Genomic DNA, 27615 nt, shown 5'->3' with positions numbered 1-27615 from the left:
ATTATTTGATTAGATCATTTAATTTAATGATTAGATTGTTTAGATGATTCAATTTAGATAGGTCCTAAAAAAATAAATAAGGAAGATCAATGAATCTATTAAAAAAGATCACTTAATCAATTAATCTTATATATATATATATATTGACTTACATAGTTTATCAAAAATAGATATCAAGATGGGCTATATAGAGATATTTGTCAACAATTTTTTACAATTCTTGATGATCATACTTGGATATTTGGAGCACAATCCTCATTTGTGAAATAATCTATTGATATGGTTTTTGCAAATCTTAGAGACAAGGTCTTGGTGGATGAGTCCTTAGATCAAGTTCAAATCCTGGATACTAAGGATTTCATCAAATGAGAGGTACTCCCATATTGTCTGGGGAGGACCATAATAAGGACATATTAAGTTATTTGAAGCATTATTCCATAGATTACATGTATGATACATCATTTATTTCTTGTATCACATGGTCATTATCATTATAATGACTATGTACCATTATATTTTTCCTAAGAGTTATGTGTTATTTTCTATTTAGGGTTCCATGTCAACTATTTAAATCTTCCATCATATTATGGTCAATGATGCCACATAGTTGTTGATAATTATGAGTACCATAGGGATGAGCAAGTTCCACCCATTCATTGATAGTTGGTGGGTTCCAATACTCTAAGAGTAACACTAGTAATGGATGCTACTGAAGATAGAGTTGTTCTTTCTTCTTAGATGGAAGTAGTTGATAGGATATGACACATTATGACTACAACTAACAACATTAATCTTGACATACTAGGTGCATATATTATGACTAGACTCAATTGACCAAGATCATGGTCCTATATTTTAGGTGACATAAGACATGCCATCATATCATACACATCAAAGTATACAACAATCCAAACATAACTTTAGTGCTCAACACTCTGGCACTTAATATTTTAGCACTCAACACTTAGCACAACACTTAGATTAGCACTGAGATACATAATATTCTACTATAGCTCCATATGAGGCGATACAAGATGGAGATATTTGCATTATTATTGATGGACTAGATGTTCTTGATGAGTAGTTGTGCTTTGAGTTAGATTGATGTCGGCACTAAGATAGGATCATATATGGACATGATATTTCATCCTAATGACTCTACACCACTCCCATCTTAGTTACATACCCCTTTGTACTCTTAATTATTATAGAGGATTAAGCTAACTAGAGATGGAGTTTTTGTTGATGATATCATAGTGTGTGTCAATGATGACCCTCTTTCTCTTTAGACCCAAGCACCTCTTTTAAATTTAGTTTTTACTAACAAAAAATCTATACACAAGTATATTCATGTATTGATAATAATATTTTTGTAGGCACAAGTCATAGAGCATACTACTTTCATTGTGGGCTTTGACCATGGTGGGAGGATAGATGTTATAAACATAACACCTGCTACTACTGGGAGAAAATATTTGATGGATGTGACATCCACTAGTGCTAAGGTGACTTTTAAAATGACTTTTATTTTCACTAGTGCTAAGGTGACTTTTAAAATGACTTTTATTTTCACAAACACATGTACTTGAGTGAATGTATTCAAATTTGTATATTTTAAAAATTAGTTTTTAATATATGTATGTCTAAAAGATTACACTCCTAAATTTATAGGGCTTAGTTGATACTTCATAAGCACAAGATACTCATGAGCCTTTTTTAGAGGATCATTGTGTTCATATGCATTTGGATAGCTCTCTATTTTAGGACATGATATATTTAGTTTATCATTGATCTTCTCAAGACATGTGTTTATGATTTGACATTTGTACATTGATGTATGTCTATGACATTTATGATACATGACATATTAATATGATTTGATATATTATGACACATTATATTTGTGTCTAGTTTATGAGATGTGATATATTTGATATATTGTGACATGTGATATATGTTCCACATCTAGATGATTTTATTAGATCATTTAATTTAATCATTAGATTGTTTAGATGATTCAATTTAGATAAGTCCTAAAATAATAAATAAGGAAGATCAATGAATCTACTAAAAAATATCACTATAACATAGCATGATCAATTAATCTTAGACACACACACACACACACACACACACAAGTCTATATCATTGTAAGTTCATAAGTTTTGAAATATGTGAAATAAAATGTTGCACATGAAATACATTATAATATAATATAGCATGATTGATATAATTGCACATGATTGGATCAATTTTAGATTTAATTCAACATTATAGTGCATGATTAATGATTAGACATGATTGATTCAATTTTAGATGATTCAACATTATAGTGCATGATTAATGTTTAGATGTATGATTGATTCAATTTCAGGTAATTAAAAAAGTAAATAAACATTATTTGATTAGATAGTTAAAGTACATATAATGTTAAAAAGTACATCATTTCCTAAACATGAAATAAACATGCACATATCATTTATATTAAAGTATATCAATTTCAAAGATAAGATCTAAAATATAAAGTGTACGTACATGCATATGTAGATATGATAATCAAGTATATCTCAAAATAGATTAGTCATAAACATGAAATGTCCAAAAGTAATTTTATTTCTAGATTATCTCAAGTAGTTCCAAATGCTCATGGAGAACATTTAGTATTCTCTCATGGTCCTCACTATCTAGTATCCACTTGCGATGCCCATGTAGAGATTTAATTACATGCAGAGAAAGGGAGGTAGCAATAACTAAGTGGCTACATTGGAACACCATATTGTTAGGTTGATAATCAACAAAGTGAATTCCATTTTGCACTATTTTCATTTGATTGATATATGTTCCCTCCCAAATAACTAAACTTGAATACCATGTAATTAAATGTTAAAAAGGTACATGTAATAAATAAATACATTATTTATTGATAAATATAATATATATATTTGAAAAATAAGTCTATAGGGAATAACATTCCATCATTTTTTTCAAGCTTAGTTAACTTCATCCTTTCTATAGTACAACACAATGAATAGTAACTTACTCCTTTTATAGGCAATAACTAAAAAGGCATCCTCTACACACACAAAAATGTACACATGTCAGATAAATTGTACTTGTATCTTTAACTATATATATATAAAATTATTTTTTAAATTATAAATAGTCCCAACATATGGTTATAATTAATAGAAATCAAAGTAAAGTCATCAAATATTTCATCTTCATCTCATTTAACTACATTAGTAACAACAAGTGACACCAAAGCCCATGGACCTACATATCCATGATCTTGATTTATGCACTTAGAATAATTCTTAGCAATAAAATAACAACAAAAATACAAATAGACCCTTATGTAAAATGTCCAATTGTGAGAACTCATACTCATAAAAGAATTTAAGGATTGGGTTTTTCTATCCTCTTACAAACATGCATAGCAATTGTACCCACACCTAAACACATTAGAGACATGTTATGAATAAAATACATGTATAACTTTTAAACAAGAAAAATATATATAATAAAAAATATGCATGTGCACATGTACTTGTTGTCTCCCAAGAGACTTTACATGGTACTTATTGACTCATTCTTGATGGTGTGCCAACCTAATTTGATACAAAATATGTCTTGCACCATTTCTAGTGCCTCTCATGTTTAAAGTTTATACCTTGTTATATTTTGATTCGAGAGATACTTGTTACTCATGTTATGTTTACATTTGAGATGACCTAAGGGTTAGGTGTTATACCTTGATTTCAATATCATAGATGTTATACTATTATGTTGTGTAGTTGATCATATTTGCATGTTGATGACATTTTGAGATGATAGTATGTTTTATGATGATACATGGTTATTCAATATTTGAACACATCTCTGATTATTTTATATACTGGATTAAATGCTAGGGTAATTTACTTCATTCTTGATTAGTTATACTTTATGTGAATGTGAGTGATGCAAATAGATTATTTTAGTATAATTGAATAAATGGTTAAATTAATTATTTAATGTATTTATTTCTTTGGCTATGTTATTATCTACAATTACACTTGATCATGTGTTTTAGTGTGAAGGATTTATATCCCTGGCAATAGTGCATGGATTTAGTGATTTAGATGTTCATATTTTACCAATGTCATCCTTGTATGGTCAACGTATCTTATTAAAATGTTAAATTAAACCTTCTAATGATTTGATAAATCTGGACTCATCTACATTATGTGATTAGACCATTGAATGTGTTTGTACATTTAGAGTTTCGCATTGTCATGAAGTTGTTAAGGCTTTTTGTGATTTTGGTTTAAGGGTTTTTGGGCACTATTTATTTGATTTTTATCTTCTAACAACTTTTACATAGATGAATTCCAATTACTTGGAATAACTTGTTTTCATTTGGGTTGATTCAGAGTCTGACTAGTGTAACTAGTTATTTACCATAATCAATTATTCACTCAAAAAGTGAATAAGTATTGAAAGAGGAAATTAATTCCTCACTTCTCACTTTTGGAAATTGAGAAATTGAGAGCTTTTTCCAAAATCCTCTTCTGGACGATTACATTTTTGTTTGTTGTGAGAGCTACGGGTGTGGGATCTTCGTGAGGTCAATCTCATTGGATCCAGGTTAGGGAGACCTTGCTTTCCATGACTTTTGATAGCTTCTATGGATTATTAATTTTATTGTGCTGATTCTTGTTTCTTCCCTTTTGGCTATCGCGTAGGTCTCTCCCATTTTTGTGTTTTAGCTCCATATTTTGTTGTGTTTATGGTAGTTATTTGTTAGTTGGTTGAGAACTAGTGTTCCCTTCCATTTTTTTTTGTTGGTTCTTCGTAGTTGGTTGGGTATGAACATTTTCCCTATTTTTGGGATAAGGGTTTGGGGTTTTACACCGTTATGCTGGCCATTTTGTCATACAATTGCCTGAACCTAAATTTTATTATATTTCTATTGCTTTTATGCCCTAAGAACAAATGGGTTTTATTTTCAAAGTTTTCCAGTTTTGGGGTTTTTACATTGATTTGTGTGCCACTCTATTTTCTAGGGTTTCTTTATATAATGTTGGTCATGGACCTAGATCATCCATTGGGATATCAGTTAGATCATTATTGCACTTTTATGTTGCATTGGGATTCATACCACATCCATCCTCCTAAGCTTGTTTTTGGTTGAGTAACATTTTTTTTGTATTCTCAATCAATCCTTGTGATATGATCTTCATGATGGTGGTGCACAATACATGAGCACTTGCGCATGCATTTGTTGGGTGACTTTCAAGGCTCGATCTTCCATTGTACTTCCAAGAGTTATGATCATTTGGGGTTTGGTTGGGAATATGCATGCCTATGGGCTCTCATCATTGGATGATCTTGGGTAGGGTAGGGTAGCACCATGGAGGGGGCTTCTATCTCACAACCTAGTGACCATTTCCTAGTGGGTTGGCAGAGGAAGTTTTAAGTAAGTGATAACTAAATAAAATAGGAGGTGGTAGTAAAACTTAAGATAATAAAATTATTAGTGTGAGAGCCTTCCATTGGGGAGTTGAGCCACATAATTTGAGCTTGGGCCTTACGATTCCAAGAGACTCTCCATGTTGTCTGACCAGGATCTGTAGTTCTTGCATTGTCTCATGTTCTTGGTTTCAATCATCATTACTGTCTTGCATAAGTGTTAGCCATGGATGTTTACTTTTTTTGTGTTTGTGTTTGGACCATTATCCCCATTAGCATGACAGGAGTGGACCTATGAGTTTCATGTAGTTGGGAGGCATAGCTACCTATACCACTATTGGGGACTAGTGTACAAAGATGGTCTATTGTTCTAGTGTGAACATTGCTTGATGTTTTTATTTGATACTTTGGGTTCTAGAGTATGCTTTCTTATGATTTATGCTTTCATTGGAATGCTTGGATATCATGTTTAAATGATGTTAGTTTATTTGATGCATTCTCTTATTATGATGTTTAGCATATATTAGCTGATGTTATTTTCTTAGTTAGAGCATCTATTGCTTATTGGTTAGCATGTTAGATTTCCTTTTTCTTATGATGTTATTACACTTTAGTAGTAATGTTCTTATAAGATAGCTCTAACTATCTAGATATAAGTTTCGGATGTTATACACAAGGGATGGCTAGGACCTTTGAGGTCTCATGATGCTATTATGGTTGGGAGAAATTGTGCACTTATTTTTGTTGTTTCAACTCATTATGATGTTTCTTTTAGTTCATTTTCTTTTCTGCTATGTTTAGATGGTTAGATTCAATTTTTGTCTTTCAATAGTTATGACTCAAGTTTCTATGCCTTCAAGTCATAACTATTGAAAGACAAAAATTGAATCTAACCATCTAAACATAGCAGAAAAGAAAATGAACTAAAAGAAACATCATAATGAGTTGAAACAACAAGAATAAGTGCACAATTTCTCCCAACCATAATAGCATCATGAGACCTCAAAGGTCCTAGCCATCCCTTGTGTATAACATCCGAAACTTATATCTAGATAGTTAGAGCTATCTTATGAGAACATTACTACTAAAGTGTAATAACATCATAAGAAAAAGGAAATCTAACATGCTAACCAATAAGCAATAGATGCTCTAACTAAGAAAATAACATCAGCTAATAGATGGAGGAATAATCTTTTCTAGATTTTTATTCCCTATTTTCTTGGTGTGCTATTATGGTTTCTCACATGAGATTGAACTTCCTCATATAAGATTGTGGAAGTTTCATGTAGGGCCTTGCATTTCCTTGTGTGGCTCTTGGCCCTTCCTTGCACAAACCTCAACACTAGCATAGTGATTTTTGGTTGCTAAACCCAACACTTCCTTGTGTGAGATGGTTTTTCCTCATGTGGCTTAGTGTACTGTCTTACACAAAGAGGTACTTCCTCATGTGAGACTATTAGTTATAAATTCTCTTGTGCAAAAAATAGGGGGCATCTCTACTATTTTTTCAGAGAACACAATTTTGACTTTTGAGTACCCTTTAGGAATGCTCGTGTTTTTTTTACTTTGATAGATCAGATATTTTGTGTTCTAATGTCATCTTTGATTTTCATTCTTCAATTTGGTTGTATTAGTTCAGTAGTGGCATTTAGAGATCCATGTTTGGATGTTTGGTTAGTCTTTTGTTGTGATCTTATCAATCCTTGTGTGTTGATTGTCATGTACATCCATACTTGTATTAATTTTTATTATTAGCTTGGCTTATATTGATCCTTGTTCCAAGGATCTTCAATAGAGCCCATTTTGCAACATTGGGATCTCTATGTTATGCTTCAATTATATTATTATTTTGTGTGTATATTATTATCTTATGTTTTTTATTTGATATCTTATTGTGGTTCATGGTTATGACTCTATGTTTGTGATGTATGATTTTGACCCTATCTTGTTTCTTCCATAGTGATGCCTCTTGCACATAGACCTGGTGGTCAAGGTGGTAACTAATAACATAGCTATGAAGAGGAACCATTAGGATGGGGAGGGAGAATAGGATAATAATGAACAAGTTGGCATTGGGACATTGATGTTAGTGCTACAAGAGATTCTAGCTTGGTTGGAACCTTGTGTAGAGGAAAACCAATGTGATAATGGATGGGAAGAGGAATGTCATCATGGAGATTCCCACTAGTCTGAGCATAGAGAAGAGGAACATAACCATGAGTGTGAAAATTTTTGTACACCACCTAGTGGTAGATGGCACTGATGGAGGGGCTCTAGTCAAGATGATGATGACTTCACCTAGGTGGAGATGATGCAAGAACTTCAAAGGTCCAAACCACCACTATTTTACAACCATGGGAGAGACCTCAAGGCTAAGATGTGGTTATTAGATATGGAGCATTAATTCTCCTTACTACTTTATGGGACCAATGTGAAGGCCTATTGTGTAATCACATAGTTGATAGAACATGTTTCTATTTGGTGGGATATGGAGAGTGAGAAGCATCATATTGATGTGGTGGACCTCACTTGGGAGATCTTTGAGGAGAGGTTTAGGCAAAAATTACTTTCTCCACAGTACTATAAGGCTCATAGTGATGAGTTTCATGAGCTCAAGTAGAGGAATATGATGGTGGACCAGTATGAGAATAGGTTTCTTGGGCTAAGGAAATATTCAAGTTATTGACATGATGAAGTACTCCTCACCCGACATTCTATTAGGGGCCTTAGGGACTCTATCATTAGAGATCCAGCTTTTCATCAACTGAGGACACTTGCACTGGTCATAAAGAAAGAAAAAATTCTAGAGAGAAATGTGGATAGGGGGTTCAATGGAAAATCTTGTTCTTAGAACCAAAGTACACAAAACTTAGGGCATGATGCATAGTTCACTCAGTCCTTAGGAAATGGAAAAACCCAGTCAACACCCTCTCAGGGTGGATATCATCATGGAAATTAATATAAAGGTTTTTGGACCAAGGGTGGACATTCTTTAGGTAACTTAGGTAAGAAAGGAGATGACCAGAGCCATAGATAGAAATCTCATTAGGATTTCCCTCCTAGTCAAAAAAACTCTAGCAAGGGTAGTACACCATATTCCAATACTACTCAAGGTGGTCATGGAGTTGGTTCTACCTTTGTGGGAAACTATTATTCTTGTGGCCAACCCAACCATAAAGCTTTGGGATGTCCTATTAAAACATCTACAAGATCTAGTAGAGGTTCAACTAGATTGGAGCCTACTATGGCAGATGCAAGGAGTCATTGGGTCTTTGTGGTAGTTGAAAATCGTCAAGCTAAGCATCAAGGTATTATAGTCAAGGCTACAAGTACATTGCATGGTATTTTGTCTTTAGTTTTTTTTGACTTGAGTGCTTCTAATTATTTTATTTTACTATCTCTTTTTCATTGATGTGGACTAGTGGCAACATGTCAAGTTGATAGGTGGTAGGTTGAGTTAGCCATGGGTTCCAAAGTGGTTTTAGAATCCTTGGTCTAGGGTTGTAGTTTGAACTTGGATAACTTCACGACCACAGTGGATCTTCGCATCCTACCTCTACGATCATATGACACTATGTTGGGCATGTTTGGTTAGCCACCCATTTGGAGAATATAGACCATCATTATAAGTTGGTGCACTGTGTTGATGATATAGGTGGGAAGGTGGAACTTTTAGGGGTCTAGAGACCAATCTCACTTTGGATGATCTTAGTTAATTAGCTAAACCAAAGTATGTAGAAGGGTTGTTAGTTGTTCACTATTTCTATCAATGATCTTGAGGAAGCTGAGAGTCATACATGATACTCGATGATCACTCACTCCTTTGTGAGTATGTAGATGTGTTTGTTGATGAGGTACCTAGTATGCCACTGTAGCGTGGTATTGATTTTTGGATTGATCTTATATAAGGAGTGGAGTAGATTTCAGAAGATCCTTACTACATAACTACTTAGGAGTTGAGTGAGCTCAAATTATAGTTGGAAGAATTTTTTGCCAAGGGCCATGTTCATATAAGTGTATCCCCATGGGGTGCACCAATCATCTTTGTGAAGAAAAAAGATGGATCATTGCATTTATGCATTGACTAGTAGCAACTAAATAAGGTGATGGTGAAGAACCAATATCCTTTTCTTAGGATTGATGACTTATTCAATCAGATGAAGGGAGCACAAGTGTTCTTGAAGATTTATCTTAAGTTGAGATACCATCAACTTTATATCTAGGAGGCTAACATTAATCGGACAACTTTTCACACATGGTATGGGCATTATGAGTTCATAGTTGTACCCTTTGGGTTAACCAATGTGCCATTGGTGTTTATGAGTTTGATGAGTTGAGTATTTTGCATGTACCTTGATCAATGTCTCATTTTATTCTTGGATGACATATTGATCTATTCTAAGACTATAGAGGAACATGACGTCCATTTATGCTAGGTATTGCAGTGCTTGATAGACCATTAGTTGGATGGAAACCTAGGTAAATGTGGATTCTTCTAATCAAAGATAAAGTATTTGGGGCATGTCATTACTTGTGATGGTATTTTAGTGGATCTAGAGAAAATCTAAACTATCATGGATTGGCCGATACCCACTAATGTCTTGGAGGTTCATAGTTTCATGGGGTTGGCAGGTTATTTCCATCGCTTCGTGAAGGATTTCTCACGTGTAGCTCATCCCATCACTTCTCTTCAATAGAAATGGAAGAAGTATGTTTGGTCAGATGAATATGAGGCAACTTTTAATGTGCTTAAGGATTGTTTGACTAGTGCACCAATCCTTGCAGTGCCTAATCTTGTAGGCAACTTCATGGTTTGCACAGATTCTTCATTGGAAGGTGTGGGTGCAGTGTTCATCCAGGATGGTCGTGTGATTGCATATGAGTCTAAGAAAATTAAGGACCATGAGCTTAACTACCCCACTCATGATTTGGAACTTGTGGCTATGGTGCATTCTCTTGTTCGTTGGAGAAATTTTCATTTTGGGATACAAGTTTGAGTCGCATAGTGATCATAGAAGCTTGTAATATATCTTTACTTAGCCAAACCTAAACACATGATAGTGTTGTTAGATGGAATTCCTATGTGAATATGACTTTGATATTCACTACATTAAAGTAAAAGATAATGTCATCATGGATGCCTTGAGTAGGAGGTGACATGAGATATCAACTTTTTCATTGGTAGTGGATTTGTGAGGCTATATCTTGGAGTCCTTTCCTAGTGACATATGGTATCTAGAGGTGAGGGAAAAGATTGAGTTTGGATGTACCATTGAGGGGAAGTTTTCAAGTTATTTTCTTGAGTCTAATGGATTGTTGTGACACTTGGGGCATATCTATGTACTAGTTTCTAATGATCTTTGTACCTTGGTTTTTTTGAAAGCACATCGTACACTATATTTCACACATCTCAACATCAAGAATATGTATGGAGATCTTAAATAGTTGTACTTTTGGGCAAGGATGAGGTGCAATGTTGATAATTTTTTTTCTTGATGCCTTGAGTGCTAGAGGGTGAACACAGAGCATTAACATTTGATGGGTCTTTTGTAGCCGCATGCTATCCTATAGTAGAAATGGGATATGATATCTATGTATTTTATCATGGGGTTTCTTATATCATCATGGTGGCATGATTATATCATGATGATAGTGGACAAGTTGTCCAAGGTAGCACATTTTTCACCCATTAGAACATCCTACACAACTTCTTCTATGGCGCATGTTTTTTTGGAAGATATTGTTTCTTTATATGGGATCCCTCATCTAATTATTTTTGATAGAGATACATTGTTTACTTTAGCACTATGGACATCTCTCCAACATGCTTTGGGTGTGCAACTCAATTGTAGTTTGTCTTGTCACCCAAAGATTGATGGTCAGACTGAGAGAGTGACCTAGGTTTTGGAAGATATGCTTCACATGTATGTGATTTATAGGAAGGTGATGTGGGAGGATTATTTATACCTTGTTGAGTTTTCATATAACAAAAAGTATCATAGATCTCTTGGCATGTCTCCTTTTCAGGCCTTGTATGGTAGACCATATCATACCCCTTTGAGTTAGGATCATTTAGAGGATCAACTACTTCTAGGTCTAGAAATGCTTTAGGATATGGAGTAGCAAGTTTTTTGTATTAGAGAGCATTTGGTTACTGCTCAAGACAAGTAGAAGAAGTATGCATATGTCCATAGGTTGGATCATCACTTTTCTGTTGGTGATAGGGTGTTTTTTAGAGTGCATCTAAGGAAGAGTCCCATTCATTATGGGAAAGGCTCTAAGTTGGTGCCACATTTTTACAAACCATTTGAGATCCTTGAGAGGATTGGTCCTATTGCTTATCGACTAGCGTTGCCACCTAGCCTATCACGCATCCATGATGTTTTCTATGTTTCTATTTTAAGAAAATATATTCTTGATGTGACCCATGTTCTTGATTGGGATGCTTTTTAGGTGGAGGATAGGAAACTTTCTTTGCAGCGCATTCATATCCTTCAACATCGAAGACTAACTTCGAGAGGTCAGGACATAGAGTAGGTAACAGTCTAGTGGGACCCGATCAATGAGATCTTTGCTACTTGGGAAGATGCTACAAGGTTGAGAGATTTGTACCCCAATATTTTTACAAGCTTCCATGAGTAAGCTTATGCCTAGTGCAAGAGGATGTAGTGCCTCTCATGTTTTCAATTTGTACCTTGTTATATTTTGATTTGAGAGATACTTGTTACTCATGTTATGCATACATTTGAGATGACCTAAGGGTTAGATGTTATGCCTTGATTTCAGTATCATAGGTGCTATACTATTATGTTGTGTAGTTGATAATATTTTCATGTTGATGCCATTTTGAGATGACAAATGTTTTATGATGATATATGGATATTCAGTATTTGGACACATCTTTGATTATGTTTTATGTTGGATTGAATGATATGGTAATTTACTTCATTCTTTCTTAGTTATGTTTTATGCAAACATGAGTGATGTAAATGGATTATTTTAGTATAATTGAATAAATGGTTAAATTAGGTAATTATTGTATTTATTGCTTCACCTCTGCTATTATATGTAATTGTACTTGATCATGTGTTTTAGTGCAAAGGATTTATATCCTTGGTAGTGGCACATGGAATTAGTGATTCAACTATTCATATTTTACCAATGTTGTCCCTATATGGTTGACATATCTTATTTAAATGTTAAAATAAACCTTCTGGTGATTTTAGAAATCTAGACTCATTTGCATTACGTGACTAGACCATTTAGCATATCTATGCATTTAGAGTTTCACATTGTAGTGAAGTTGTTAAGGCTATTTTTGATTTTGGTTTAAGGGTTGTCAAAATTTATTTATTTTATTTTTATCTTTTGGCATCTTTGCCATAGATGAATTTCAATTACTTGGAATATTTGGGTCTAACTAGTGTAACTAGTTATTTACCCTAAACAATTATTCACTCAAAAAGTAAATAAGTATTGAAAGAGGAAATTAATTCCTCACTTCTCACTTTTGGAAATTGAGAATTTAAGAGCTTTTTCCAAAATCCTCTTCTGGAGCATAACATTTTGTTCATTGTGAGAGTTGAGAGCATTAGATCTTCATGAGGTCAGTCTCATTAGATCCATCTTGGGGAGACCTTGTTTTGTTGTGACTTTTGATAGCTTCTATAGATTATTTATTTCATTGTGCTGATTCTTGTTTCTACCTTTTTGGCTATTAGGTAGGGTTCTCCCATTTTTGTGTTTCAACTTCATTCCTAGCTATGTTTCTGGTAGCTATTTGTTAGGAGGTTGAGAACTAGTGTTCACCTCCATTTCTATTTTCTAGTTCTACCTGGTTGGTCAGGTATAAATTTTTTTCTATTTATAGTATGAGGGTTTGGGTTTTTGCATTGTTATGCTAGTCATTTTGCATACAATGTGAAAACTTGAATTTTATTAGATTTTTGTGGCTTTTATGCCCTAGGACCAAATTGGTTTTATTTTTGAATTTTTTTAGTTTTGGGATTTTTACCTTGATTTGTATGCCACCCTATTTTCTTAGGTTTTCTTGGCATGATGTTAGTTGTGGACTTGGATCATCCATTGGGATGCTAGTTAGATCATTGTTGCACTTTTATGTTGCATTGGGATGCACGTCACATCCATCCTTCTAAGCTTGTTTTTAATTGGGTTATATTTTTCTTGTGTTTTTATCTATTCCTTATGATATGATCTTTGTGATGGTGGTGTGTTACACTCTAGCATGTGCACATGCATTTTTCAGGTGACTTGTGAGGCCTGATCTTATGTGGTACTTCTAGGAGATATGATCATTTGGGGTTAGGTTGGGAATATGCATGCCTATGGGAACTTGTTGTTGGATGAGTATGGGTAGGATAGGGTAGCACCATGGAGGGGGTTTCTATGTCACAACCTGGCAACCATCTCCCAATGGGTTGCTAAAGGAAGTTCTAAGTGATAACTAAATAAAACACTAGGTGGTAATAAAACTTAAGATAATAAAATGTTTAGTGCAAGAGCCTTCCTTTGGGGAGTTGATCTGTACAATTTGAGCTTGGGACTTATGATGCCAAGTGACTCTCCATATTGTTAGCCCCTACATATTAACCCATTGAGTGCCTAACCAGGACCTCTAGTTCTTGCACTATCTCATGTTCTTGGTTTCAATCATCATTACTATCTATCACGAGTGTTAGCCATGGATATTTTCTTTATGTGTATTTGTGGTTGGATCATTATCTTCATCAACATGATGGGAGTGGACCTACAAGATTCATGTGGTTGGGAGGCTTAGCTACTTATACCACTATTGGGGACTGATGTACAAAGATTCTCTATTGTTCCAATGCAACCATTGCTTGATGTTTTCACTTGATACTTTGGGTTCCAGAGTATGCTTTCTTGTGATTTATGCTTTCATTGGAATTCTTGGATATGATGTTTAGATGATGTTAGTTTATTTGACACATTCCCTTATTAAGATATTTAGCATATGATTAGTAGATGTTATTTTCTTAGTTAGAGTATCTATTGCTTACTAGTTAGCACGTTAGATTTCCTTGTTCTTATGATGTTATTACTCTTTAGTAGTGATGTCCTCATAAGACAACTTTGACTATCTACTTGGTAGTTTGCAATGTTATGCATGGGGGATGGCTAGGAGCTTCGAGGTCTCATGATGCTATTATTGTTGGGATGAACTACACACTTAGTTTTGTTGTTTTAGTGCATTACAATGTTGCTTTTAGTTCATTTCCTTCATTGCTATGTTTAGATGGTTAGATTTAGTTTTTGTCTTTCAGTATTTACGATTCGAGTGTCTATGCCTTGATTATGGATCTGATAGTCCTTGGTGTTGAGGAATCATCTTTTTTCACTTTTTATTCCTTATTTTTTGGGTGTGCTATTATGGTTCCTTACACGAGATCATACTTCCTCACATGAGATTGCGGAAGTTTCATGAAGGGCCTTGCATTTCCTCACACGGTTCCTTTCACTTCCTCACTTAAACCTCAACACTAGTGTAGTTTTTTTTGGCTATTGAACCCAAAATTTTCTCATGCAAGATGTGTTTCCTCACATGTCTTAGTTTACTTTTTGATGTGATACTTTTAGTTGTAAACTCTCTCATGCAAAAAATAGGGGGTTGTAGACACCTAAAATTGTCTAATTGAGCATAAATACTCTTATCCAGACCAATTAAATAGATATTTATTATTTATTTAATTTTAGCTTTATCCTACCTTTAATTAAATAAATTTTCATTTATTTAATACTAGCATATTCCCCCTCATCCCACTTGCATCTTAATCCTTCACTTTAATTAAGTAAATGCCTTATTTTACTTAATTAATTCCTATTAATTCCACTTGGAATTAAATATTATATTTAATTCTATTTGATCACATGGCTTCTAACTTTAACCTTCACCTAATCTCACTTTCCTAACCTAAGCCATCCTAGTTTCCCATCTAATTATATCTGTAATCATTTGCACAATTTTAATCAAAGGAATAGCAAACCCTAGTCACATGTGACATGTGACTCTTACACACTTACAAATTTGTCTCCCTTACACATGTGAACCAAATTTTCTCACACATGTGTGAGAAGCCTTGAAATTCAAATCTCTTATACATGTCATTGACCCATCACATCAAAGGTTGCTCACACATGTGTTAGCATCTTCCCCCCTTTGAATGGTCAAAACCCTAATCCACATGGAGTCTTGGCCTTCACCTCATGGACACCTCATTCATCCTCAAGAATCCTATCCCTTCATCTAATTTTGAATCTCAACTATCTATTTCATCTCATTTCCTATAAAAGAAAAACCATCTCCTCATTTCCATAAGAAATCTTCAATCCATGGTTATACTACAGGATTTGTGAGCAACCACATTACAACAATAACATCATCAACACTTAGTAATTTTAAAAGGTTTGCATAAGTGTTTTTTGAATAGTTTAAACTATTTTTTATTTCATTTCATCATTATTTACATGTTTACTTCCATATTTTGAGGTGTATGTAATGCTGTAGGAAGTAGTATAGTTTCTCATGCTTCTTCTTTGTAGCATTTTACATACTATAGGGGCATCTGTATTATTTTTCAAAGAATGCAAATTTGAATTTTGAGTACCCTTTAGGAATGCTAGTGTTTCCTTGCTTTAATACATTAGAGATTTTGTGTTTTGATGTCATCTTTGGGTTCTGTTCTTCAATTTGGTTGTGTCATTTTAGTAGTGACATTTGGAGATCTATTGTTGTTTGTGTTTTTGGTTAGTCTTCCATTGTGATCTTATTAATCCTCGTATATTTATTTTTATGTACATCCATAATTGTTTAAATTTTTTTATTATCTTGGCTTATATTTATCCTTGTTTCAAGGATCTTCAGGCAGGGCATTACACTATTCAACAACATTGTGTGCACTATTTATGTGAAATCCCTTATAATTCATTTGATACTTTCACAAAGAAATTTTTTTTGAGAGCTCTAGAACCATCATGTTCACCTTTTCCATGCCCACTTTCAAAGGAACTCTATACATGTGGTATGTTTTCATTATGATGATATCTACAAAGTGCATAAAATGGTCTAGATGATTTGAACCATGCAACACACCTATTTGACCAAAAATAATGTTTATCAATATTTATGCCCCTTTCTTTTAGGCATGCAAAATATTTTTGGAAATAATGTTCTACATAATGAATATCATTTTCTTTATCATCACTTATGTAGAAGTGATATTCTATCTTGATAGATCATGCTTCATGTGTGCTCTGAATACCATCCAAATTGGTGGAGGAGCACCTTAATAAAACTCAATAAGACTAGTTTTGTGTTTTGGTTTCTAGTTGGATTTTTGGCATGTACTTACTATAGCCAAGTCAAGGGTGTAAGGTTGGAACTTTCATGGTCCTCTCCTGATGCAAGAGCATCTTGGGTCTTGGAGCAATCTTGCATCAACCAAAAACTTCTCTCTATTTGTAAAGTAGCATTGCTGTTGGACCTATATATTTTTTTGTTTTCTATGTGCCTGTTACAAGCACTATAACTAATTTTGTGCAATGATTCAAAGGCTGAACATTTCAAGGATTGAAGAGGTTCTAGAGTACTATCTATGGTTAAGAGTGCAAGTCCTAATTAATCTTGTTTCTCATACTTTCTAGGAATAAAAGCATAACAAACATTATGTTCTTTCATTTCCTTTGCAAACATTTTACCCTCTACCAAACATACTCTAACTATAGTACAGTGACTTTCATCAAACTTTTCCATCAAAGGTAACAATATTTGTTTCTTTCAAGGCCCTTTTAAAGCTTGTTTTCCATAATCATAATCAAAATTTGTTTCTTTCCTTCCACCCAAATAGTATATTGATTCAATCTACCATCATGCAAAGCATTTCTATCATACTGCCAAGGTCTACCCAAAAGAATATGACGACAATCCATAGACATAATATCACACAAGACTTTGTCATGTTAATTCCAAAATTTATATTTGACAAGGCATTGTTCACTTACAAGTAAGTTATGCTCCTTATGGATCCAAGCAACATGGTAAGGCTTAGGATGTCTCAATATCTACAACAAAAATTTGTTAACCAACTCTTTGGATGCTAAATTATCTAAACTTCCACTATCAATGATTACTTTGCAACATTTGCTAGTGATCTTGCATTAGGTTTTGAACAAACTTATTCTCAAAATAGGTTCCTCATCAACTTATTCATTCCACAAACTACTTCTTAACATCAGGTTCTCACCATTTTCAAGTTCATTAGGTATTTTAGCAACTTCTTTGCAAGCTAAAGTATTTCTATTATTACCTCCAATCTTCTTTCCAAAGTTCGTATATTCAAAGGCCCTATCTCCTTCACCATATTTATAACAATTACATTTAAAGAAAGATCTCTCTTATCTTTTTCCACTATTATTATTCCTAGACTAACTAGCATAGCTACCTCTAGAGTAATTACCTTGGTTCATATTTCCATCCTTTATCTTGCATTGTTCCATTAGATCTGCTACTTTCTCCATAGGTTCTACCTCTGCTTCTTTGAAATCTGCCACCTCTTCCTCGTTGCCTTTGATTATGTCTCTTTGACAACCTTTCTTTATCTTTCAAAGAAAATTGATATGCCTCTTCCATGCTATCCATCTTAACATAGTTGATCTCATCTTGAATTAATACTCTTAGACCATTTAGGCATCTAACCAATTTCTCAACTTCATCATCAACATGTCTAGATCTAATATCTAGCTTGTAGAATTCCTTAGTATATTCCTTCACACTCATGTCCTTTTGTCTCAAATTTTGCAATTTTCTCAACAAAAAAATCTGGTAGTCTACTAGTAGAAACTTCTTCTACATCTTTTCAAGCATCTTCATCCATGTTTTGATCTTTTTCTTTTCCTTTCTTTTGTCTATCAGTTTGCAAATGATCCCACCAAAGAGATGCATGACCTTTCAACTTTATGATGGATATCTTAAGCTTCTTATTATCAAGAGCACCTTCACACTTAAAATATTTTTCCATCTCAGAGATCTAATCCAACAATGCATAAGTCTCAAGTCTTCCATCATAGTGAGAAACTTCTACGATAGGTATGGAATTAGCTTTAGACAAAACTCTCAAAAGTCTTTCCTTATCTTATTTAGCTTCAGGTATAGGTTTAGGATTAGGTGTTTCCTTTTCTTCATCACTAATATCTTTAAGATGTACACCTCTTCTTTTCATTATCTCTAAAGCTTCAAGTTTGGTTGCAATCTATCAAAACATGTTCATTATAGCATTATCAACATGTTCTCTACCATGAACCATCTTAGCAATAGTTCCTTCAAGATCATAATCTTCTACAAGTTATAGATCAGATTCTAGATCTACCACCCTACAACCAATCCAATAAGGTTCTCCATGATCTAATCCATAAGAAAGAAATCTTGTTTGATACCACCTGATGTAGGGATGGGCAGCTTCAAGAGGAATGAGTTCAACTTAAACCCATGAACATCTCTTGCTTAAATTTACACATGAAAGCAACATTCAAATTAAATAAAAAAATAGAACAACATACTATATTCCACACAACCATATGAATGTAATCAATTAAATTTCATAAAAGAGATCCAAACATGCTTGGCTATGAGGCCTTTCGAGTTATGGCCATATACAAATAATTATGAAATAAAGTCCACACTCATATCTAGCCTTCTTCTCTAGGATCTTCTCATGGTCTATCTTCTAAATCATCTCAACTACAATATCATAATCCCAATAATGATTTCCTACATCAATCTGGGCTCCTTATATAGCCAGCTAAGCCACAAGTTAGTAGTCAAGCATTTAATTACATTATAGGTCCACCTTGGAAGAGTAAACCAAAACCATCACAAATATGAATGAAACTTGATACCAAGTCATATTTAGGTCCAAACATGATCCAAGAACATGGCCCTATCTTAAAAAGATCTTATTTCCTCATAGAAAATTGTGCAAGATGAAAACTCCACATGTTTCTACAAAAACTATCTGAAAATTGATGTCCAAGGAAACCAGTGATATCTCATAGCTTTGATTGAATTAGAACTTATGCTTTAAACTAAAGGTATTACTTTAGGTCCACTACAATCTATTAAGTGTGAAAATTATGATTCACTAATGATAAATTCACATCCATCTCAAAATCCATGCACAAAAACTTGTAGTGAAAAATGGCAAAAAATCAATGTGTTAGCAAAATGGCCATATATCCCAAACCATGATGAATTAGGACTTGCACTCTTAACCATAGATAATAATATAGAAAAAGATTTATTTGAAAATTTTCTATCATCAAATTATAATTAGAGAAGGATATGAATGGAAAACTACTTTTAAAACTGATGAAGGATTGTATGAATGGTTGGTTATGCCTTTTGGTTTGACTAATGCACCTAGTACTTTTATGAGATTGATGAATGAGGTTTTGAGGAAATTTTTGAGTAAATTTTTGATTGTATATCTCAATAAGATTTTGATATTTAGTAAGAGTAAGGAAGAACATCTTGAGTGAATTGAACAAGTATTGCATAAATTGAAGGAAGAAAACTTGCTGATTAATTTGAAGAAATGTTCATTCATGAAGGAAGAAATTGTATACCTTTGTTTTGTAATTTAACATAATGAACTAAAGATGAGACTTGAAAAGGTGAGAGTTATTCTCAATTGGCCTACACTGGAGAATGTTGGAGAGGTAAGATCATTTCATGGATTGGCAAGTTTTTATAAAAAAAAATCAAAAATATCAATTCTATTTGTAATGCTATGATTGAAACTATGAGAGGAGATAAAAAGAATTTCAAATGGACACATGGAGGATAAAGAAGTTTTGAAATATTGAAATAAAAGATTGATGAATTACCTACACTTACTTTGACTAGTTTTAGTAAAGTTTTTCAAGTTGAATGTGATGCTAGTGGAAGTGCAATTAGAGTTGTTTTAAGTCAAGAAGGAGGACCTATAGCTTTATTTAGTGAGAAGTTGAATGATGTTAAGAAAAAATATTTAGTTTATTATCATGAATTCTATGCTATTTTTAAAGCTTTAAAGAAATAGATACATTATATAATGACCATAAAGCTTTACAGTATTTCGAAAGTTAGCATAAGTTGAATCAGAGACATATGAATGTTGAGAGATTTTTGAAAGCATGAATGCTAATGATATATCTATGTTAGATTACTATATCTATGTTAATATGATGATATGTAACATTCATAACTGAGTTTTTCATTGATGTCAACATAACAGTCTTCTATGGTACCTAACAGAAGAACAACAGAAAGATAAAGTTGGTATGAATGGCTAGTTGAGAATTATCACTATCCAAGATAAGGGAGATATATTTGAGTATTTAGTATATGTAGTTAACATTGGATGAAGAAATGATAAGTTTGGAAGAAGTTATGTAAGTTTTTGTTATGTCTATTCTAAGATAAAGTTTACAGAGGCATGTTCTGGTAAAGTTGTCATATCTCTTAGCAGAATTGTTATTCTAAGAATTAAGGCTAAGGATGTGTAGAAGACATGTTGGCGATGATGTGGCTAAGTTTTCTTGTCATAATATTGTGTCTAAAAAGTTAATCAATGAAATGTCCCTTTTTTGATTTTATATGATATTTCCAATCTTTAATCATATCTTTAAGATCAAACAACTAATATCACAAAGATCCTCCAAATTTCTCAAGAAACCCCAAATCGGGTATGCCAGAAATTGTACCAAAAGCTTCACAGCTTCACCAATTATTAATAAATCTGAAAGTGGATATTTTTACAGAAATTTCAGCAGCATAACAGCCTACAAAATGACATTTCCAGATCCGTATAATCTTTACACAACAATTCTCAAATGTAGGACAAAAACTATGCTCATTGGGCTCCCGAAATTAACACAAAAATGCCCGGAAACACCACACAACACTAATAAACTATCTCAAAAGTTTAATCACATCCCAATAAATATATTCAGCTCTATTTTAACAGCTTAAAGTCTGAAATACAGCAGTAACCAAAACTGATATGAAATGCTCAACTGAAAACACCAAACTCATGCAAAAAACACACCCAAAAACCCACAAATCTACACTGTTTAGCACAAAGGCAAACTCTGTATGAGCATGCACATGGAATGGCTTCAAACTCACATCCTTAGCCTTCCTAGAAACCTGAAAACTCCCATTCTTGGGTCTCCCTGGAAATCTGAAAACTCCCATTCTTGGGTCTCCTTCTCCACAGGTTTGGCAGCCTCTGAAGAATAACAAAGAATGAGCAAAAATCAAGTTCTCCTCCCTGCCCAAAATGCCTCCAAACCCCTTAAAAGAGGCCATAACTGTAACTCATGTCCAAGAGAGGTTAATGAAACATATTTTAATAATAATTTCATTTATTAGTCCAACGGTTTCCAAAGATTAACCCCCCTTTTTCCGAAACTTCACTTTCTTGGGCTTGCCTGTCTTAGCAAAGATTATTATTTTATTATTATTTGAAAAAGGAACATGACAAGTCCTCCCCTCCCCAAACATTGCTTGTCCTCAAGCAATGGCTGAACAATAAACCAATCAATCCACCTGGATCCCAAATGTAGTCATGAACTATACTACTACCAATTAACACAGGCTCCTGCAATATCCTCTGCAATATGACCAAGAGGAATCCGTAATCAAACTGACAATTATAGCTCAACCAAACTCCAAAATCACCACCACCATAGTCAAAAACCCATGAGACACAAACTCTTAGAACATCAAAACCCAAGTAAAGTGGAAAAATCAAACTGCCAACACAATAAATACCATCAACGCATCCCACTGGCCTATACGAAATGTACAATCCAACTCTGCAACAATGGTGAGTGCTCTCATATGAAACTATACCAAGTATGGAGAATCCACACACTGTACAACTCCTCCAATCAACACAACTCTGTAGATCATCGACCACTGTCTTATAACCATAACTCCCATGCACCCCTGATGGTGAAAAGCCATCACAAGATGAACAAAAAGAAATGGAACCCAAACCAAATTTTCCTACCATCAACTCCTCAACACAAGGATCAATTGCTAATTGATGTACACACCCTGCTGAAGCATCACTCCAAAACTCATGCTCTAAGTCATGTATTATCAAGCTATCAACTGTAGGACCTATCACCATGTCGTGCCCATCACAACTCTCATCCCGAGGCATCAAACTATTCCATAACTGATGATAAGCACTAGGAACCAAAGTACATCTCTATATCATAATCTCATTAACATGGTCATCAAAGGTAAATTGATGAGCATACCTCACAGTGTAATGCTGATAGAATGCGCCAATCTTAGTCAGTGGCTCAGACTGTAATCCAGATGAAACTAACTGCAATTGATCATTAACCATGTTGGAATTGACTACTATCTCTGAAGATATCACCAAGGGAGTAGTATTACTAGTAGGAACCATGCCAACTGTCGACTCACCAACATCACACATGCTCTTTGATACATCTCTAGTCTTTGTGCCATCAGTACTAGAGGCCACCACCATGTCAGGCATACAACAATCTGCTACAAAACCCAACTCAACTGAACCTGACTCTAGTGGGAATGAACTTGATATGCCAATGTTAGTATCAAGGATGGATGCATCCCCATCTCCACTGTCTCTGAAAATCTCAGCCATGGACATCCTCGGATCACCAAACACCATAGCTTGTGACTGTATAGAATCAAGTAAAGACTGTAGCCACTCTAACTCCATGGTCACCTTAGCCAAATGAAACTGTGACTCCTTGAAAGCCAACTGTGTACTCTCAAGAATCTCAGAAGTCACCTCAAGTTGCTCAGTAAGCTCACTCACCTCATCTTCCTTGGCCAACAATGCATCATACGCTGTACTGCCCCACTCCATAAGATAATCTCTGTCAGCTACCAACTGCATATAATTTTGTCTCAAAATTTGAATAGCCTCCCATAAAGAGTGGATCTCTGTCAAGGAAAGATAACTACCTTCCTACTCATCACTAGTCGGAGAACCCCATCCATAAACTGCTAACAACTGACAAGCAGCATCAAAATGCTGGCAAGTGATAGCAATGTCTCGGTCACTAACTCTTAACTAATTAGGAACATGATGGCACTGGCTTGACTATCTCCTACAAACCTCCTCTAATGCACTGTCTAAAGGAGTATCCTCAAAGTCACTAGTCTCTAGAGTATTACAATCCATACCCTGTGAATTAAATCTAAAGCTCATATCAACATACGGAGTATCAAAAACATTAGCACTACTGTCCAACTCCTCTGTACCCAAGGAAACTAAGTCTTCAAAACTGCCCACTACATCCTCCTGGATGTCATCAATGCCAATATGATCCTGGGACTCATCTGTACACACTGCCAAATATGAAATATCATCAACACATTCCAGCAAGTATGGTCGACTAGATATATGAACAAAGCCCAACACCGGTGTATAAAAACTAATACAAACATCGGATAAGCTCCTGGTACAAGAAAAGACAACACCATGCAATCTGCTAATCAAATCCATGGTAGCACCCAAACAATCACTGCTACCAAAAAGTGTTAATGATTTACAGTCAACTGAACCCCAAATGCCAATATAAGAATCTCGAGTCCATATCTGTAAACTAGAATTAACTGGTAACTCAAGCAAAATCTTGACTTGAGTAATATGACCAATACCAACTAACTCCACATACCTGTCATGATGAGATAATGTAGTGACAATACTGTCTTCACACACCTTTAGCTGGTGGGATAAATCATGTGAAGTACTACTAGCCTCAACCTCATGTGACGAAGCATCTAACTGTGCCTGGTACTCTCTCTCAGAAAAGTCATGAATGCTCAATGTCTGCTCATCTACACCAGGTATCTCACCATCATGCACAACAACATCCTCATAATCATCATCCTTGAGGTCAAATCTATCTATCACTCTTTGACTAAAATCATCAAATGTAGTTACCTGATCATGACCTTGAGTAGTCATTCCATGATACCACCAATCATAGGCTACATCTTCCAAGTGTAGACTTGCAATTTGAACAACATCACTCTCCTTCATGGGGTTAAGTGTGAAGAAGGTCTGTAATTTTTGTAGCCATGCTCTAGCTGAAATTTTATTTGTTCCATCAAAAGTAGGTGCTATAAACTTGCTTATTTTATTTTTGAGCTCTCTTCCACTTATGTCATGCTCCCTTCTGTACTCTTTCTTGGGCATCAAAGTGTTCATCATATCCACATATTCTCTAAAAGGAACTGAACTATGAAAGTCATCATCTAAGCCATTATAAGTAGCTCTTAATGTAATCAAGTTACCTGTAACCTCTTCCATAGGATTAATGGCTGGATTTGGTACTGGTGGCTCATCTGTAGGCAAGAAAATAGTTTTGGTTGATTTAGATGGTGTGGATTTCAGATTTCTTGGCTCCTCTAAAGTGCTCCCTTTCTCATTAATAGATGCAACTCCTTGTAGTTTTTCTGTCAATATTCTCAAATCCTCTCTAGTTTCTACCAAACTATCCACTGTTTGCTTCTGAGTATTTTGGATGTCTTGGAAGAATTTCTTTGCCATCTCATCTAGATCAGCCATACTTTTCCCTTCCTTGGATTTTGTACTTTTACTTTCAACTGGAGGTTTGATTAAAATTTCTTTATTCTTTTCTCGCTGCAAATATCTTTTTTCTCTTTCACTTAGTTGCATGCAACCATAAATTTTGACATGCAGTTGATTAGAAGCAACATGCAACCACAAAATTCACCAAAAAATAACATGCAAATGATTAGAAGTAGAATGCAACCATAAATTTTGACATGCAAGATTTGGGTAGTTATCAAAACTGACATGCAAGATCTGGGTAGTTGTCAAAACTGACATGCAAGATCTGGGTAGTCGTCAAAGAAAACTTCTACAAACCCTCAGGCTGGCAAGATCATGGCTCTGATACCACTAAAATGTCCCTTTTCTGATTTTATATGATATTTCCAATCTTTAATCAGATCTTTAAGATCAAACAACTAATATCACAAAGATCCTCCAAATTTCTCAAGAAACCCCAAATCGGGTATGCCAGAAATTGTGCCAAAAGCTTCACAGCTTCACCAATTATTAATAAATATGAAAGTGGATATTTTTACAGAAATTTCAGCAGCATAAAAGCCTAAAAAATGAAATTTCTAGATCCGTATAATCTTTACACAACAGTTCTCAAATGTAGGACAAAAACTATGCTCATCAGGCTCCCGAAATTAACACAAAAATGCTCGAAAACACCACACAACACTAATAAACTATCTCAGAAGTTTAATCATGTCCCAATACATATATTCAGCTCTATTTTAATAGCTTAAAGTCTAAAATACAGCAGTAACCAAAACTGATATGAAATGCTCAACTGAAAACACCAAACTCATGCAAAAAACACACCCAAAAACCCACAAATCTACACTGTTTAGCACAAAGGCAAACTCTGTATGAGCATGCACATGGAATGGCTTCAAACTCCCATTCTTAGCCTTCCTGGAAACCTGCAAACTCCCATTCTTGGGTCTCCCTAGAAACCTGCAAACTCCCGTTCTTGGGTCTCCTTCTCCACAAATTTGGCAGCCTCTGAAGAATAACAAAGAATGAGCAAAAATCAAGTTCTCCTCCCTGCCCAAAATGCCTCCAAACCCCTTAAAAGAGGCCATAACTGTAACTCACATCCAAGAGAGGTTAATGAAACATATTTTAATAATAATTTCATTTATTAGTCCAACGGTTTCCAAAGATTAACCCCCCTTTTTTCGAAACTTCACTTTCTTGGGCTTGCCTGTCTTAGCAAAGATTATTATTTTATTATTATTTGAAAATGGAACATGACAATCAAGTTGCAAGCTAGAAGATTAATGTTACTGGTAAGCATAATGTGTTTTTAATGTGGTCCTACAATGATTAATTAAGAAGGTCTAAAAATTGACTTAGGGAATTATTTTATGGACTCAATATCAAGGAAGGACATTTTCCTTTATCATGATATGGATTTTTATGGATGTGGATGATATTTGTAACTAGTAAAGGGAGAAGAATGCAAAGTTGAGTAAAAGTAGAGCGAAAGTGAAGGAAACTTCATTGCCAAGGTTTGATATTTGAATCTAAGGTTTATGACCTAGTCTATAAGGTTTGATAGTGTTTGTTTCAATTGATAGAAAAATTGAAAGAAGAACATAATGGTAAATTGCATGTTTGAGTAGTGAGCTCTTCTTGTAGTTGAAATTGCATGTTTGGACAGTGGGCTCTTCTTGCATACATTGTACTACAACTCCTAACAGGGTTGGAAAATCTTCTAGTAGGGTTGGGATCTCCTAATAAGGATTCAAAGTCTCCTAATAGAGACTCTATGTACTAAATTTTGTAATAGACTCCTAACTAGGTCCATCCTCTAACAAAGAATATTTATATTAGTACATCATCTTATGTGCATCATCCCCACCAAGGTTTTCCCTAGTTAACATATCTGGTGTAATTATTTATGTGCATCTCATTATGGTTGTTGTTTACTTTGGTTGGGTTAAGTTTGTTTAAAGAAGATAAATGTTTTAATTGTTGGATAACTGATCCATGCCCCCCCCCCCCCCCCCTAGTTATCTTGGTGGACTATTGTTTCTACCAATTGGTATTAGAGCATTAGGCCTTGAAGATAAAGTTTAACAACTTTGGGAAATCCATGGCAAGAATGTTCAGGAAAGATAGTCTAAAGTTCAATGGAATAATTTATGATAGCTAGAAGGAAAAGATGAAGACACATCTACTATGTATGGGTCCAGGATATTGGATCTTGACAAAATCATTGAAGATAATCATTGTTGAAAAGGATTTGGAAAATTGTAGCAAGGATGAAAGAGATCTTTTAATGTGTGACATGAGAGCTAGATAAGCACTATTGACTGCACTTCCTAAAATTGAATACAATAAGGTAAAATCACTTGCTACTTCATATTTGATTTGGAAAGCTTTGGAAATTAGTTTTGAAGGTGATGCATATTCTAAGAACTTGAGGTTATAAAGTTGGATTTGTGCATTTAAAGATGCTAAAATGATGGAACATGAATCTATAAGA

The sequence above is a fragment of the Cupressus sempervirens genome, chromosome 1, assembly GCF_028749045.1.
Source record: "Cupressus sempervirens isolate cs-2001-9-10 chromosome 1, ASM2874904v1, whole genome shotgun sequence".
Lineage (NCBI taxonomy): Eukaryota > Viridiplantae > Streptophyta > Pinopsida > Cupressales > Cupressaceae > Cupressus > Cupressus sempervirens.
This window is presented reverse-complemented; position numbering follows the sequence as displayed.